This window comes from Loxodonta africana, chromosome 11, assembly GCF_030014295.1.
Source record: "Loxodonta africana isolate mLoxAfr1 chromosome 11, mLoxAfr1.hap2, whole genome shotgun sequence".
In the NCBI taxonomy this organism is placed as follows: Eukaryota; Metazoa; Chordata; class Mammalia; order Proboscidea; family Elephantidae; genus Loxodonta; species Loxodonta africana.
Window position 1 is genome coordinate 109,261,576 of NC_087352.1, and position 14,543 is coordinate 109,276,118.

The window sequence follows — 14,543 nt, forward strand, 5'->3', positions numbered from 1 at the left end:
TAGTTTTAGCTGGAAGGGCTTGGCAGAGCAGCCGGGGAGAAAAGGCCTCTTGCGATTCTCTTTTCTTTCTGCCTGAATGCGGTCAATTGGCACTTGCCAAAGCAAGGTTTCCCAGCACAAACTACAAAGCAGCAGCTCCCTCCTGGCAGAGGAAATCCCATGCAGTGTTGCCCTGGCGAGATAGTGTTGCTACAGCGAGGCCCAGGGAAAACAGACTGCCTAGAGAAATCCTAGCAAAGCCCTGTGTTTCCCCACAGGAATGTATGTCAGTTTCAGTTCTTTGCCAGCAACGGAGCTCACAGGCAACGTCAGATTGTGTGTATCTCAGTGAGAGAAAGAACACTGTCAGTTCCCCCGTTCCTCTGACGAAAGCGGTTAGAGGGAGAAAAGCGTCCTTTGCTTTCGCTTTCCCGCAGTGAGCTCGGCAGATCTGCCCTTCGCGAAGGGCCGTTTTCCCCCGGAGAACTGCCTCGCGGTAGCCCTGTTCTGGAAGTGGAACGAGTATGCAGTGTTAGCGTTCAGCTATTGTGAAGGCTCGCTTTGGCCCAGGGCAAACGAAGCGCCGGGGGAAATCTTAGCAGAGCCCGGCGCCTTTCCACGGTTCAAAGCGTGGAACAGCAGACTCTTTTGCAAAGAAGAGAGCGCACAGGCAACAGCAGCCCGCACGTTTCTCAGTGAAAGGGAGAACTCCCTGACTTCATCCAGTCCTCTGAGCAAAGCAGGCAGAGGGAGAGAAACTTTCTTTCCTTCCTCTTTCCTGCAACGAATTCCTCCTTTGCTCTTGCAAACGCAAGGCTTCTTCTGAAAAACTACGTCGCGGTGCAGGGATCCTTCCAGAGGAGCAACGGCATAGTTTTAGCTGGAAGGGCTTGGCTGAGCAGCCGGGGAGAAAAGGCCTCTTGCGATTCTCTTTTCTTTCTGCCTGAATGCGGTCAATTGGCACTTGCCAAAGCAAGGTTTCCCAGCACAAACTACAAAGCAGCAGCTCTCTCCTGGCAGAGGAAATCCCATGCAGTGTTGCCCTGGCGAGATAGTGTTGCTACAGCGAGGCCCAGGGAAAACAGACTGCCTAGAGAAATCCTAGCAAAGCCCTGTGTTTCCCCACAGGAATGTATGTCAGTTTCAGTTCTTTGCCAGCAACGGAGCTCACAGGCAACATCAGATTGTGTGTATCTCAGTGAGAGAAAGAACACTGTGACTTCCCCCGTTCCTCTGACGAAAGCGGTTAGAGGGAGAAAAGCGTCCTTTGCTTTCGCTTTCCCGCAGTGAGCTCGGCAGATCTGCCCTTCGCGAAGGGCCGTTTTCCCCCGGAGAACTGCCTCGCGGTAGCCCTGTTCTGGAAGTGGAACGAGTATGCAGTGTTAGCGTTCAGCTATTGTGAAGGCTCGCTTTGGCCCAGGGCAAACGAAGCGCCGGGGGAAGTCTTAGCAGAGCCCGGCGCCTTTCCACGGTTCAAAGCGTGGAACAGCAGACTCTTTTGCAAAGAAGAGAGCGCACAGGCAACAGCAGCCCGCACGTTTCTCAGTGAAAGGGAGAACTCCCTGACTTCATCCAGTCCTCTGAGCAAAGCAGGCAGAGGGAGAGAAACTTTCTTTCCTTCCTCTTTCCTGCAACGAATTCCTCCTTTGCTCTTGCAAACGCAAGGCTTCTTCTGAAAAACTACGTCGCGGTGCAGGGATCCTTCCAGAGGAGCAACGGCATAGTTTTAGCTGGAAGGGCTTGGCAGAGCAGCCGGGGAGAAAAGGCCTCCTGCGATTCTCTTTTCTTTCTGCCTGAATGCGGTCAATTGGCACTTGCCAAAGCAAGGTTTCCCAGCACAAACTACAAAGCAGCAGCTCTCTCCTGGCAGAGGAAATCCCATGCAGTGTTGCCCTGGCGAGATAGTGTTGCTACAGCGAGGCCCAGGGAAAACAGACTGCCTAGAGAAATCCTAGCAAAGCCCTGTGTTTCCCCACAGGAATGTATGTCAGTTTCAGTTCTTTGCCAGCAACGGAGCTCACAGGCAACGTCAGATTGCGTGTATGTCAGTGAGAGAAAGAACACTGTGACTTCCCCCGTTCCTCTGACGAAAGCGGTTAGAGGGAGAAAAGCGTCCTTTGCTTTCGCTTTCCCGCAGTGAGCTCGGCAGATCTGCCCTTCGCGAAGGGCCGTTTTCCCCCGGAGAACTGCCTCGCGGTAGCCCTGTTCTGGAAGTGGAACGAGTATGCAGTGTTAGCGTTCAGCTATTGTGAAGGCTCGCTTTGGCCCAGGGCAAACGAAGCGCCGGGGGAAATCTTAGCAGAGCCCGGCGCCTTTCCACGGTTCAAAGCGTGGAACAGCAGACTCTTTTGCAAAGAAGAGAGCGCACAGGCAACAGCAGCCCGCACGTTTCTCAGTGAAAGGGAGAACTCCCTGACTTCATCCAGTCCTCTGAGCAAAGCAGGCAGAGGGAGAGAAACTTTCTTTCCTTCCTCTTTCCTGCAACGAATTCCTCCTTTGCTCTTGCAAACGCAAGGCTTCTTCTGAAAAACTACGTCGCGGTGCAGGGATCCTTCCAGAGGAGCAACGGCATAGTTTTAGCTGGAAGGGCTTGGCAGAGCAGCCGGGGAGAAAAGGCCTCCTGCGATTCTCTTTTCTTTCTGCCTGAATGCGGTCAATTGGCACTTGCCAAAGCAAGGTTTCCCAGCACAAACTACAAAGCAGCAGCTCTCTCCTGGCAGAGGAAATCCCATGCAGTGTTGCCCTGGCGAGATAGTGTTGCTACAGCGAGGCCCAGGGAAAACAGACTGCCTAGAGAAATCCTAGCAAAGCCCTGTGTTTCCCCACAGGAATGTATGTCAGTTTCAGTTCTTTGCCAGCAACGGAGCTCACAGGCAACGTCAGATTGTGTGTATCTCAGTGAGAGAAAGAACACTGTCAGTTCCCCCGTTCCTCTGACGAAAGCGGTTAGAGGGAGAAAAGCGTCCTTTGCTTTCGCTTTCCCGCAGTGAGCTCGGCAGATCTGCCCTTCGCGAAGGGCCGTTTTCCCCCGGAGAACTGCCTCGCGGTAGCCCTGTTCTGGAAGTGGAACGAGTATGCAGTGTTAGCGTTCAGCTATTGTGAAGGCTCGCTTTGGCCCAGGGCAAACGAAGCGCCGGGGGAATCTTAGCAGAGCCCGGCGCCTTTCCACGGTTCAAAGCGTGGAACAGCAGACTCTTTTGCAAAGAAGAGAGCGCACAGGCAACAGCAGCCCGCACGTTTCTCAGTGAAAGGGAGAACTCCCTGACTTCATCCAGTCCTCTGAGCAAAGCAGGCAGAGGGAGAGAAACTTTCTTTCCTTCCTCTTTCCTGCAACGAATTCCTCCTTTGCTCTTGCAAACGCAAGGCTTCTTCTGAAAAACTACGTCGCGGTGCAGGGATCCTTCCAGAGGAGCAACGGCATAGTTTTAGCTGGAAGGGCTTGGCAGAGCAGCCGGGGAGAAAAGGCCTCTTGCGATTCTCTTTTCTTTCTGCCTGAATGCGGTCAATTGGCACTTGCCAAAGCAAGGTTTCCCAGCACAAACTACAAAGCAGCAGCTCTCTCCTGGCAGAGGAAATCCCATGCAGTGTTGCCCTGGCGAGATAGTGTTGCTACAGCGAGGCCCAGGGAAAACAGACTGCCTAGAGAAATCCTAGCAAAGCCCTGTGTTTCCCCACAGGAATGTATGTCAGTTTCAGTTCTTTGCCAGCAACGGAGCTCACAGGCAACATCAGATTGTGTGTATCTCAGTGAGAGAAAGAACACTGTGACTTCCCCCGTTCCTCTGACGAAAGCGGTTAGAGGGAGAAAAGCGTCCTTTGCTTTCGCTTTCCCGCAGTGAGCTCGGCAGATCTGCCCTTCGCGAAGGGCCGTTTTCCCCCGGAGAACTGCCTCGCGGTAGCCCTGTTCTGGAAGTGGAACGAGTATGCAGTGTTAGCGTTCAGCTATTGTGAAGGCTCGCTTTGGCCCAGGGCAAACGAAGCGCCGGGGGAAATCTTAGCAGAGCCCGGCGCCTTTCCACGGTTCAAAGCGTGGAACAGCAGACTCTTTTGCAAAGAAGAGAGCGCACAGGCAACAGCAGCCCGCACGTTTCTCAGTGAAAGGGAGAACTCCCTGACTTCATCCAGTCCTCTGAGCAAAGCAGGCAGAGGGAGAGAAACTTTCTTTCCTTCCTCTTTCCTGCAACGAATTCCTCCTTTGCTCTTGCAAACGCAAGGCTTCTTCTGAAAAACTACGTCGCGGTGCAGGGATCCTTCCAGAGGAGCAACGGCATAGTTTTAGCTGGAAGGGCTTGGCAGAGCAGCCGGGGAGAAAAGGCCTCCTGCGATTCTCTTTTCTTTCTGCCTGAATGCGGTCAATTGGCACTTGCCAAAGCAAGGTTTCCCAGCACAAACTACAAAGCAGCAGCTCTCTCCTGGCAGAGGAAATCCCATGCAGTGTTGCCCTGGCGAGATAGTGTTGCTACAGCGAGGCCCAGGGAAAACAGACTGCCTAGAGAAATCCTAGCAAAGCCCTGTGTTTCCCCACAGGAATGTATGTCAGTTTCAGTTCTTTGCCAGCAACGGAGCTCACAGGCAACGTCAGATTGTGTGTATCTCAGTGAGAGAAAGAACACTGTCAGTTCCCCCGTTCCTCTGACGAAAGCGGTTAGAGGGAGAAAAGCGTCCTTTGCTTTCGCTTTCCCGCAGTGAGCTCGGCAGATCTGCCCTTCGCGAAGGGCCGTTTTCCCCCGGAGAACTGCCTCGCGGTAGCCCTGTTCTGGAAGTGGAATGAGTATGCAGTGTTAGCGTTCAGCTATTGTGAAGGCTCGCTTTGGCCCAGGGCAAACGAAGCGCCGGGGGAAATCTTAGCAGAGCCCGGCGCCTTTCCACGGTTCAAAGCGTGGAACAGCAGACTCTTTTGCAAAGAAGAGAGCGCACAGGCAACAGCAGCCCGCACGTTTCTCAGTGAAAGGGAGAACTCCCTGACTTCATCCAGTCCTCTGAGCAAAGCAGGCAGAGGGAGAGAAACTTTCTTTCCTTCCTCTTTCCTGCAACGAATTCCTCCTTTGCTCTTGCAAACGCAAGGCTTCTTCTGAAAAACTACGTCGCGGTGCAGGGATCCTTCCAGAGGAGCAACGGCATAGTTTTAGCTGGAAGGGCTTGGCAGAGCAGTCGGGGAGAAAAGGCCTCCTGCGATTCTCTTTTCTTTCCGCCTGAATGCGGTCAATTGGCACTTGCCAAAGCAAGGTTTCCCAGCACAAACTACAAAGCAGCAGCTCTCTCCTGGCAGAGGAAATCCCATGCAGTGTTGCCCTGGCGAGATAGTGTTGCTACAGCGAGGCCCAGGGAAAACAGACTGCCTAGAGAAATCCTAGCAAAGCCCTGTGTTTCCCCACAGGAATGTATGTCAGTTTCAGTTCTTTGCCAGCAACGGAGCTCAGAGGCAACGTCAGATTGTGTGTATCTCAGTGAGAGAAAGAACACTGGGACTTCCCCCGTTCCTCTGACGAAAGCGGTTAGAGGGAGAAAAGCGTCCTTTGCTTTCGCTTTCCCGCAGTGAGCTCGGCAGATCTGCCCTTCGCGAAGGGCCGTTTTCCCCCGGAGAACTGCCTCGCGGTAGCCCTGTTCTGGAAGTGGAACGAGTATGCAGTGTTAGCGTTCAGCTATTGTGAAGGCTCGCTTTGGCCCAGGGCAAACGAAGCGCCGGGGGAAATCTTAGCAGAGCCCGGCGCCTTTCCACGGTTCAAAGCGTGGAACAGCAGACTCTTTTGCAAAGAAGAGAGCGCACAGGCAACAGCAGCCCGCACGTTTCTCAGTGAAAGGGAGAACTCCCTGACTTCATCCAGTCCTCTGAGCAAAGCAGGCAGAGGGAGAGAAACTTTCTTTCCTTCCTCTTTCCTGCAACGAATTCCTCCTTTGCTCTTGCAAACGCAAGGCTTCTTCTGAAAAACTACGTCGCGGTGCAGGGATCCTTCCAGAGGAGCAACGGCATAGTTTTAGCTGGAAGGGCTTGGCAGAGCAGCCGGGGAGAAAAGGCCTCCTGCGATTCTCTTTTCTTTCTGCCTGAATGCGGTCAATTGGCACTTGCCAAAGCAAGGTTTCCCAGCACAAACTACAAAGCAGCAGCTCTCTCCTGGCAGAGGAAATCCCATGCAGTGTTGCCCTGGCGAGATAGTGTTGCTACAGCGAGGCCCAGGGAAAACAGACTGCCTAGAGAAATCCTAGCAAAGCCCTGTGTTTCCCCACAGGAATGTATGTCAGTTTCAGTTCTTTGCCAGCAACGGAGCTCACAGGCAACGTCAGATTGTGTGTATCTCAGTGAGAGAAAGAACACTGTGACTTCCCCCGTTCCTCTGACGAAAGCGGTTAGAGGGAGAAAAGCGTCCTTTGCTTTCGCTTTCCCGCAGTGAGCTCGGCAGATCTGCCCTTCGCGAAGGGCCGTTTTCCCCCGGAGAACTGCCTCGCGGTAGCCCTGTTCTGGAAGTGGAACGAGTATGCAGTGTTAGCGTTCAGCTATTGTGAAGGCTCGCTTTGGCCCAGGGCAAACGAAGCGCCGGGGGAAATCTTAGCAGAGCCCGGCGCCTTTCCACGGTTCAAAGCGTGGAACAGCAGACTCTTTTGCAAAGAAGAGAGCGCACAGGCAACAGCAGCCCGCACGTTTCTCAGTGAACGGGAGAACTCCCTGACTTCATCCAGTCCTCTGAGCAAAGCAGGCAGAGGGAGAGAAACTTTCTTTCCTTCCTCTTTCCTGCAACGAATTCCTCCTTTGCTCTTGCAAACGCAAGGCTTCTTCTGAAAAACTACGTCGCGGTGCAGGGATCCTTCCAGAGGAGCAACGGCATAGTTTTAGCTGGAAGGGCTTGGCAGAGCAGCCGGGGAGAAAAGGCCTCCTGCGATTCTCTTTTCTTTCTGCCTGAATGCGGTCAATTGGCACTTGCCAAAGCAAGGTTTCCCAGCACAAACTACAAAGCAGCAGCTCTCTCCTGGCAGAGGAAATCCCATGCAGTGTTGCCCTGGCGAGATAGTGTTGCTACAGCGAGGCCCAGGGAAAACAGACTGCCTAGAGAAATCCTAGCAAAGCCCTGTGTTTCCCCACAGGAATGTATGTCAGTTTCAGTTCTTTGCCAGCAACGGAGCTCAGAGGCAACGTCAGATTGTGTGTATCTCAGTGAGAGAAAGAACACTGTGACTTCCCCCGTTCCTCTGACGAAAGCGGTTAGAGGGAGAAAAGCGTCCTTTGCTTTCGCTTTCCCGCAGTGAGCTCGGCAGATCTGCCCTTCGCGAAGGGCCGTTTTCCCCCGGAGAACTGCCTCGCGGTAGCCCTGTTCTGGAAGTGGAACGAGTATGCAGTGTTAGCGTTCAGCTATTGTGAAGGCTCGCTTTGGCCCAGGGCAAACGAAGCGCCGGGGGAAATCTTAGCAGAGCCCGGCGCCTTTCCACGGTTCAAAGCGTGGAACAGCAGACTCTTTTGCAAAGAAGAGAGCGCACAGGCAACAGCAGCCCGCACGTTTCTCAGTGAAAGGGAGAACTCCCTGACTTCATCCAGTCCTCTGAGCAAAGCAGGCAGAGGGAGAGAAACTTTCTTTCCTTCCTCTTTCCTGCAACGAATTCCTCCTTTGCTCTTGCAAACGCAAGGCTTCTTCTGAAAAACTACGTCGCGGTGCAGGGATCCTTCCAGAGGAGCAACGGCATAGTTTTAGCTGGAAGGGCTTGGCAGAGCAGCCGGGGAGAAAAGGCCTCCTGCGATTCTCTTTTCTTTCTGCCTGAATGCGGTCAATTGGCACTTGCCAAAGCAAGGTTTCCCAGCACAAACTACAAAGCAGCAGCTCTCTCCTGGCAGAGGAAATCCCATGCAGTGTTGCCCTGGCGAGATAGTGTTGCTACAGCGAGGCCCAGGGAAAACAGACTGCCTAGAGAAATCCTAGCAAAGCCCTGTGTTTCCCCACAGGAATGTATGTCAGTTTCAGTTCTTTGCCAGCAACGGAGCTCACAGGCAACGTCAGATTGTGTGTATCTCAGTGAGAGAAAGAACACTGTGACTTCCCCCGTTCCTCTGACGAAAGCGGTTAGAGGGAGAAAAGCGTCCTTTGCTTTCGCTTTCCCGCAGTGAGCTCGGCAGATCTGCCCTTCGCGAAGGGCCGTTTTCCCCCGGAGAACTGCCTCGCGGTAGCCCTGTTCTGGAAGTGGAACGAGTATGCAGTGTTAGCGTTCAGCTATTGTGAAGGCTCGCTTTGGCCCAGGGCAAACGAAGCGCCGGGGGAAATCTTAGCAGAGCCCGGCGCCTTTCCACGGTTCAAAGCGTGGAACAGCAGACTCTTTTGCAAAGAAGAGAGCGCACAGGCAACAGCAGCCCGCACGTTTCTCAGTGAACGGGAGAACTCCCTGACTTCATCCAGTCCTCTGAGCAAAGCAGGCAGAGGGAGAGAAACTTTCTTTCCTTCCTCTTTCCTGCAACGAATTCCTCCTTTGCTCTTGCAAACGCAAGGCTTCTTCTGAAAAACTACGTCGCGGTGCAGGGATCCTTCCAGAGGAGCAACGGCATAGTTTTAGCTGGAAGGGCTTGGCAGAGCAGCCGGGGAGAAAAGACCTCTTGCGATTCTCTTTTCTTTCTGCCTGAATGCGGTCAATTGGCACTTGCCAAAGCAAGGTTTCCCAGCACAAACTACAAAGCAGCAGCTCTCTCCTGGCAGAGGAAATCCCATGCAGTGTTGCCCTGGCGAGATAGTGTTGCTACAGCGAGGCCCAGGGAAAACAGACTGCCTAGAGAAATCCTAGCAAAGCCCTGTGTTTCCCCACAGGAATGTATGTCAGTTTCAGTTCTTTGCCAGCAACGGAGCTCACAGGCAACGTCAGATTGTGTGTATCTCAGTGAGAGAAAGAACACTGTGACTTCCCCCGTTTCTCTGACGAAAGCGGTTAGAGGGAGAAAAGCGTCCTTTGCTTTCGCTTTCCCGCAGTGAGCTCGGCAGATCTGCCCTACGCGAAGGGCCGTTTTCCCCCGGAGAACTGCCTCGCGGTAGCCCTGTTCTGGAAGTGGAACGAGTATGCAGTGTTAGCGTTCAGCTATTGTGAAGGCTCGCTTTGGCCCAGGGCAAACGAAGCGCCGGGGGAAATCTTAGCAGAGCCCGGCGCCTTTCCACGGTTCAAAGCGTGGAACAGCAGACTCTTTTGCAAAGAAGAGAGCGCACAGGCAACAGCAGCCCGCACGTTTCTCAGTGAAAGGGAGAACTCCCTGACTTCATCCAGTCCTCTGAGCAAAGCAGGCAGAGGGAGAGAAACTTTCTTTCCTTCCTCTTTCCTGCAACGAATTCCTCCTTTGCTCTTGCAAACGCAAGGCTTCTTCTGAAAAACTACGTCGCGGTGCAGGGATCCTTCCAGAGGAGCAACGGCATAGTTTTAGCTGGAAGGGCTTGGCAGAGCAGCCGGGGAGAAAAGGCCTCCTGCGATTCTCTTTTCTTTCTGCCTGAATGCGGTCAATTGGCACTTGCCAAAGCAAGGTTTCCCAGCACAAACTACAAAGCAGCAGCTCTCTCCTGGCAGAGGAAATCCCATGCAGTGTTGCCCTGGCGAGATAGTGTTGCTACAGCGAGGCCCAGGGAAAACAGACTGCCTAGAGAAATCCTAGCAAAGCCCTGTGTTTCCCCACAGGAATGTATGTCAGTTTCAGTTCTTTGCCAGCAACGGAGCTCACAGGCAACGTCAGATTGTGTGTATCTCAGTGAGAGAAAGAACACTGTCAGTTCCTCCGTTCCTCTGACGAAAGTGGTTAGAGGGAGAAAAGCGTCCTTTGCTTTCGCTTTCCCGCAGTGAGCTCGGCAGATCTGCCCTTCGCGAAGGGCCGTTTTCCCCCGGAGAACTGCCTCGCGGTAGCCCTGTTCTGGAAGTGGAACGAGTATGCAGTGTTAGCGTTCAGCTATTGTGAAGGCTCGCTTTGGCCCAGGGCAAACGAAGCGCCGGGGGAATCTTAGCAGAGCCCGGCGCCTTTCCACGGTTCAAAGCGTGGAACAGCAGACTCTTTTGCAAAGAAGAGAGCGCACAGGCAACAGCAGCCCGCACGTTTCTCAGTGAAAGGGAGAACTCCCTGACTTCATCCAGTCCTCTGAGCAAAGCAGGCAGAGGGAGAGAAACTTTCTTTCCTTCCTCTTTCCTGCAACGAATTCCTCCTTTGCTCTTGCAAACGCAAGGCTTCTTCTGAAAAACTACGTCGCGGTGCAGGGATCCTTCCAGAGGAGCAACGGCATAGTTTTAGCTGGAAGGGCTTGGCAGAGCAGCCGGGGAGAAAAGGACTCTTGCGATTCTCTTTTCTTTCTGCCCGAATGCGGTCAATTGGCACTTGCCAAAGCAAGGTTTCCCAGCACAAACTACAAAGCAGCAGCTCTCTCCTGGCAGAGGAAATCCCATGCAGTGTTGCCCTGGCGAGATAGTGTTGCTACAGCGAGGCCCAGGGAAAACAGACTGCCTAGAGAAATCCTAGCAAAGCCCTGTGTTTCCCCACAGGAATGTATGTCAGTTTCAGTTCTTTGCCAGCAACGGAGCTCACAGGCAACGTCAGATTGTGTGTATCTCAGTGAGAGAAAGAACACTGTGACTTCCCCCGTTCCTCTGACGAAAGCGGTTAGAGGGAGAAAAGCGTCCTTTGCTTTCGCTTTCCCGCAGTGAGCTCGGCAGATCTGCCCTTCGCGAAGGGCCGTTTTCCCCCGGAGAACTGCCTCGCGGTAGCCCTGTTCTGGAAGTGGAACGAGTATGCAGTGTTAGCGTTCAGCTATTGTGAAGGCTCGCTTTGGCCCAGGGCAAACGAAGCGCCGGGGGAAATCTTAGCAGAGCCCGGCGCCTTTCCACGGTTCAAAGCGTGGAACAGCAGACTCTTTTGCAAAGAAAAGAGCGCGCAGGCAACAGCAGCCCGCACGTTTCTCAGTGAAAGGGAGAACTCCCTGACTTCATCCAGTCCTCTGAGCAAAGCAGGCAGAGGGAGAGAAACTTTCTTTCCTTCCTCTTTCCTGCAACGAATTCCTCCTTTGCTCTTGCAAACGCAAGGCTTCTTCTGAAAAACTACGTCGCGGTGCAGGGATCCTTCCAGAGGAGCAACGGCATAGTTTTAGCTGGAAGGGCTTGGCAGAGCAGCCGGGGAGAAAAGGCCTCCTGCGATTCTCTTTTCTTTCTGCCTGAATGCGGTCAATTGGCACTTGCCAAAGCAAGGTTTCCCAGCACAAACTACAAAGCAGCAGCTCTCTCCTGGCAGAGGAAATCCCATGCAGTGTTGCCCTGGCGAGATAGTGTTGCTACAGCGAGGCCCAGGGAAAACAGACTGCCTAGAGAAATCCTAGCAAAGCCCTGTGTTTCCCCACAGGAATGTATGTCAGTTTCAGTTCTTTGCCAGCAACGGAGCTCACAGGCAACATCAGATTGTGTGTATCTCAGTGAGAGAAAGAACACTGTGACTTCCCCCGTTCCTCTGACGAAAGCGGTTAGAGGGAGAAAAGCGTCCTTTGCTTTCGCTTTCCCGCAGTGAGCTCGGCAGATCTGCCCTTCGCGAAGGGCCGTTTTCCCCCGGAGAACTGCCTCGCGGTAGCCCTGTTCTGGAAGTGGAACGAGTATGCAGTGTTAGCGTTCAGCTATTGTGAAGGCTCGCTTTGGCCCAGGGCAAACGAAGCGCCGGGGGAAATCTTAGCAGAGCCCGGCGCCTTTCCACGGTTCAAAGCGTGGAACAGCAGACTCTTTTGCAAAGAAGAGAGCGCACAGGCAACAGCAGCCCGCACGTTTCTCAGTGAAAGGGAGAACTCCCTGACTTCATCCAGTCCTCTGAGCAAAGCAGGCAGAGGGAGAGAAACTTTCTTTCCTTCCTCTTTCCTGCAACGAATTCCTCCTTTGCTCTTGCAAACGCAAGGCTTCTTCTGAAAAACTACGTCGCGGTGCAGGGATCCTTCCAGAGGAGCAACGGCATAGTTTTAGCTGGAAGGGCTTGGCAGAGCAGCCGGGGAGAAAAGGCCTCCTGCGATTCTCTTTTCTTTCTGCCTGAATGCGGTCAATTGGCACTTGCCAAAGCAAGGTTTCCTAGCACAAACTACAAAGCAGCAGCTCTCTCCTGGCAGAGGAAATCCCATGCAGTGTTGCCCTGGCGAGATAGTGTTGCTACAGCGAGGCCCAGGGAAAACAGACTGCCTAGAGAAATCCTAGCAAAGCCCTGTGTTTCCCCACAGGAATGTATGTCAGTTTCAGTTCTTTGCCAGCAACGGAGCTCACAGGCAACGTCAGATTGTGTGTATCTCAGTGAGAGAAAGAACACTGTGACTTCCCCCGTTCCTCTGACGAAAGCGGTTAGAGGGAGAAAAGCGTCCTTTGCTTTCGCTTTCCCGCAGTGAGCTCGGCAGATCTGCCCTTCGCGAAGGGCCGTTTTCCCCCGGAGAACTGCCTCGCGGTAGCCCTGTTCTGGAAGTGGAACGAGTATGCAGTGTTAGCGTTCAGCTATTGTGAAGGCTCGCTTTGGCCCAGGGCAAACGAAGCGCCGGGGGAAATCTTAGCAGAGCCCGGCGCCTTTCCACGGTTCAAAGCGTGGAACAGCAGACTCTTTTGCAAAGAAGAGAGCGCACAGGCAACAGCAGCCCGCACGTTTCTCAGTGAAAGGGAGAACTCCCTGACTTCATCCAGTCCTCTGAGCAAAGCAGGCAGAGGGAGAGAAACTTTCTTTCCTTCCTCTTTCCTGCAACGAATTCCTCCTTTGCTCTTGCAAACGCAAGGCTTCTTCTGAAAAACTACGTCGCGGTGCAGGGATCCTTCCAGAGGAGCAACGGCATAGTTTTAGCTGGAAGGGCTTGGCAGAGCAGCCGGGGAGAAAAGGCCTCCTGCGATTCTCTTTTCTTTCTGCCTGAATGCGGTCAATTGGCACTTGCCAAAGCAAGGTTTCCCAGCACAAACTACAAAGCAGCAGCTCTCTCCTGGCAGAGGAAATCCCATGCAGTGTTGCCCTGGCGAGATAGTGTTGCTACAGCGAGGCCCAGGGAAAACAGACTGCCTAGAGAAATCCTAGCAAAGCCCTGTGTTTCCCCACAGGAATGTATGTCAGTTTCAGTTCTTTGCCAGCAACGGAGCTCACAGGCAACGTCAGATTGTGTGTATCTCAGTGAGAGAAAGAACACTGTGACTTCCCCCGTTCCTCTGACGAAAGCGGTTAGAGGGAGAAAAGCGTCCTTTGCTTTCGCTTTCCCGCAGTGAGCTCGGCAGATCTGCCCTTCGCGAAGGGCCGTTTTCCCCCGGAGAACTGCCTCGCGGTAGCCCTGTTCTGGAAGTGGAACGAGTATGCAGTGTTAGCGTTCAGCTATTGTGAAGGCTCGCTTTGGCCCAGGGCAAACGAAGCGCCGGGGGAAATCTTAGCAGAGCCCGGCGCCTTTCCACGGTTCAAAGCGTGGAACAGCAGACTCTTTTGCAAAGAAGAGAGCGCACAGGCAACAGCAGCCCGCACGTTTCTCAGTGAACGGGAGAACTCCCTGACTTCATCCAGTCCTCTGAGCAAAGCAGGCAGAGGGAGAGAAACTTTCTTTCCTTCCTCTTTCCTGCAACGAATTCCTCCTTTGCTCTTGCAAACGCAAGGCTTCTTCTGAAAAACTACGTCGCGGTGCAGGGATCCTTCCAGAGGAGCAACGGCATAGTTTTAGCTGGAAGGGCTTGGCAGAGCAGCCGGGGAGAAAAGACCTCTTGCGATTCTCTTTTCTTTCTGCCTGAATGCGGTCAATTGGCACTTGCCAAAGCAAGGTTTCCCAGCACAAACTACAAAGCAGCAGCTCTCTCCTGGCAGAGGAAATCCCATGCAGTGTTGCCCTGGCGAGATAGTGTTGCTACAGCGAGGCCCAGGGAAAACAGACTGCCTAGAGAAATCCTAGCAAAGCCCTGTGTTTCCCCACAGGAATGTATGTCAGTTTCAGTTCTTTGCCAGCAACGGAGCTCACAGGCAACGTCAGATTGTGTGTATCTCAGTGAGAGAAAGAACACTGTGACTTCCCCCGTTTCTCTGACGAAAGCGGTTAGAGGGAGAAAAGCGTCCTTTGCTTTCGCTTTCCCGCAGTGAGCTCGGCAGATCTGCCCTTCGCGAAGGGCCGTTTTCCCCCGGAGAACTGCCTCGCGGTAGCCCTGTTCTGGAAGTGGAACGAGTATGCAGTGTTAGCGTTCAGCTATTGTGAAGGCTCGCTTTGGCCCAGGGCAAACGAAGCGCCGGGGGAAATCTTAGCAGAGCCCGGCGCCTTTCCACGGTTCAAAGCGTGGAACAGCAGACTCTTTTGCAAAGAAGAGAGCGCCCAGGCAACAGCAGCCCGCACGTTTCTCAGTGAAAGGGAGAACTCCCTGACTTCATCCAGTCCTCTGAGCAAAGCAGGCAGAGGGAGAGAAACTTTCTTTCCTTCCTCTTTCCTGCAACGAATTCCTCCTTTGCTCTTGCAAACGCAAGGCTTCTTCTGAAAAACTACGTCGCGGTGCAGGGATCCTTCCAGAGGAGCAACGGCATAGTTTTAGCTGGAAGGGCTTGGCAGAGCAGCCGGGGAGAAAAGGCCTCTTGCGATTCTCTTTTCTTTCTGCCTGAATGCGGTCAATTGGCACTT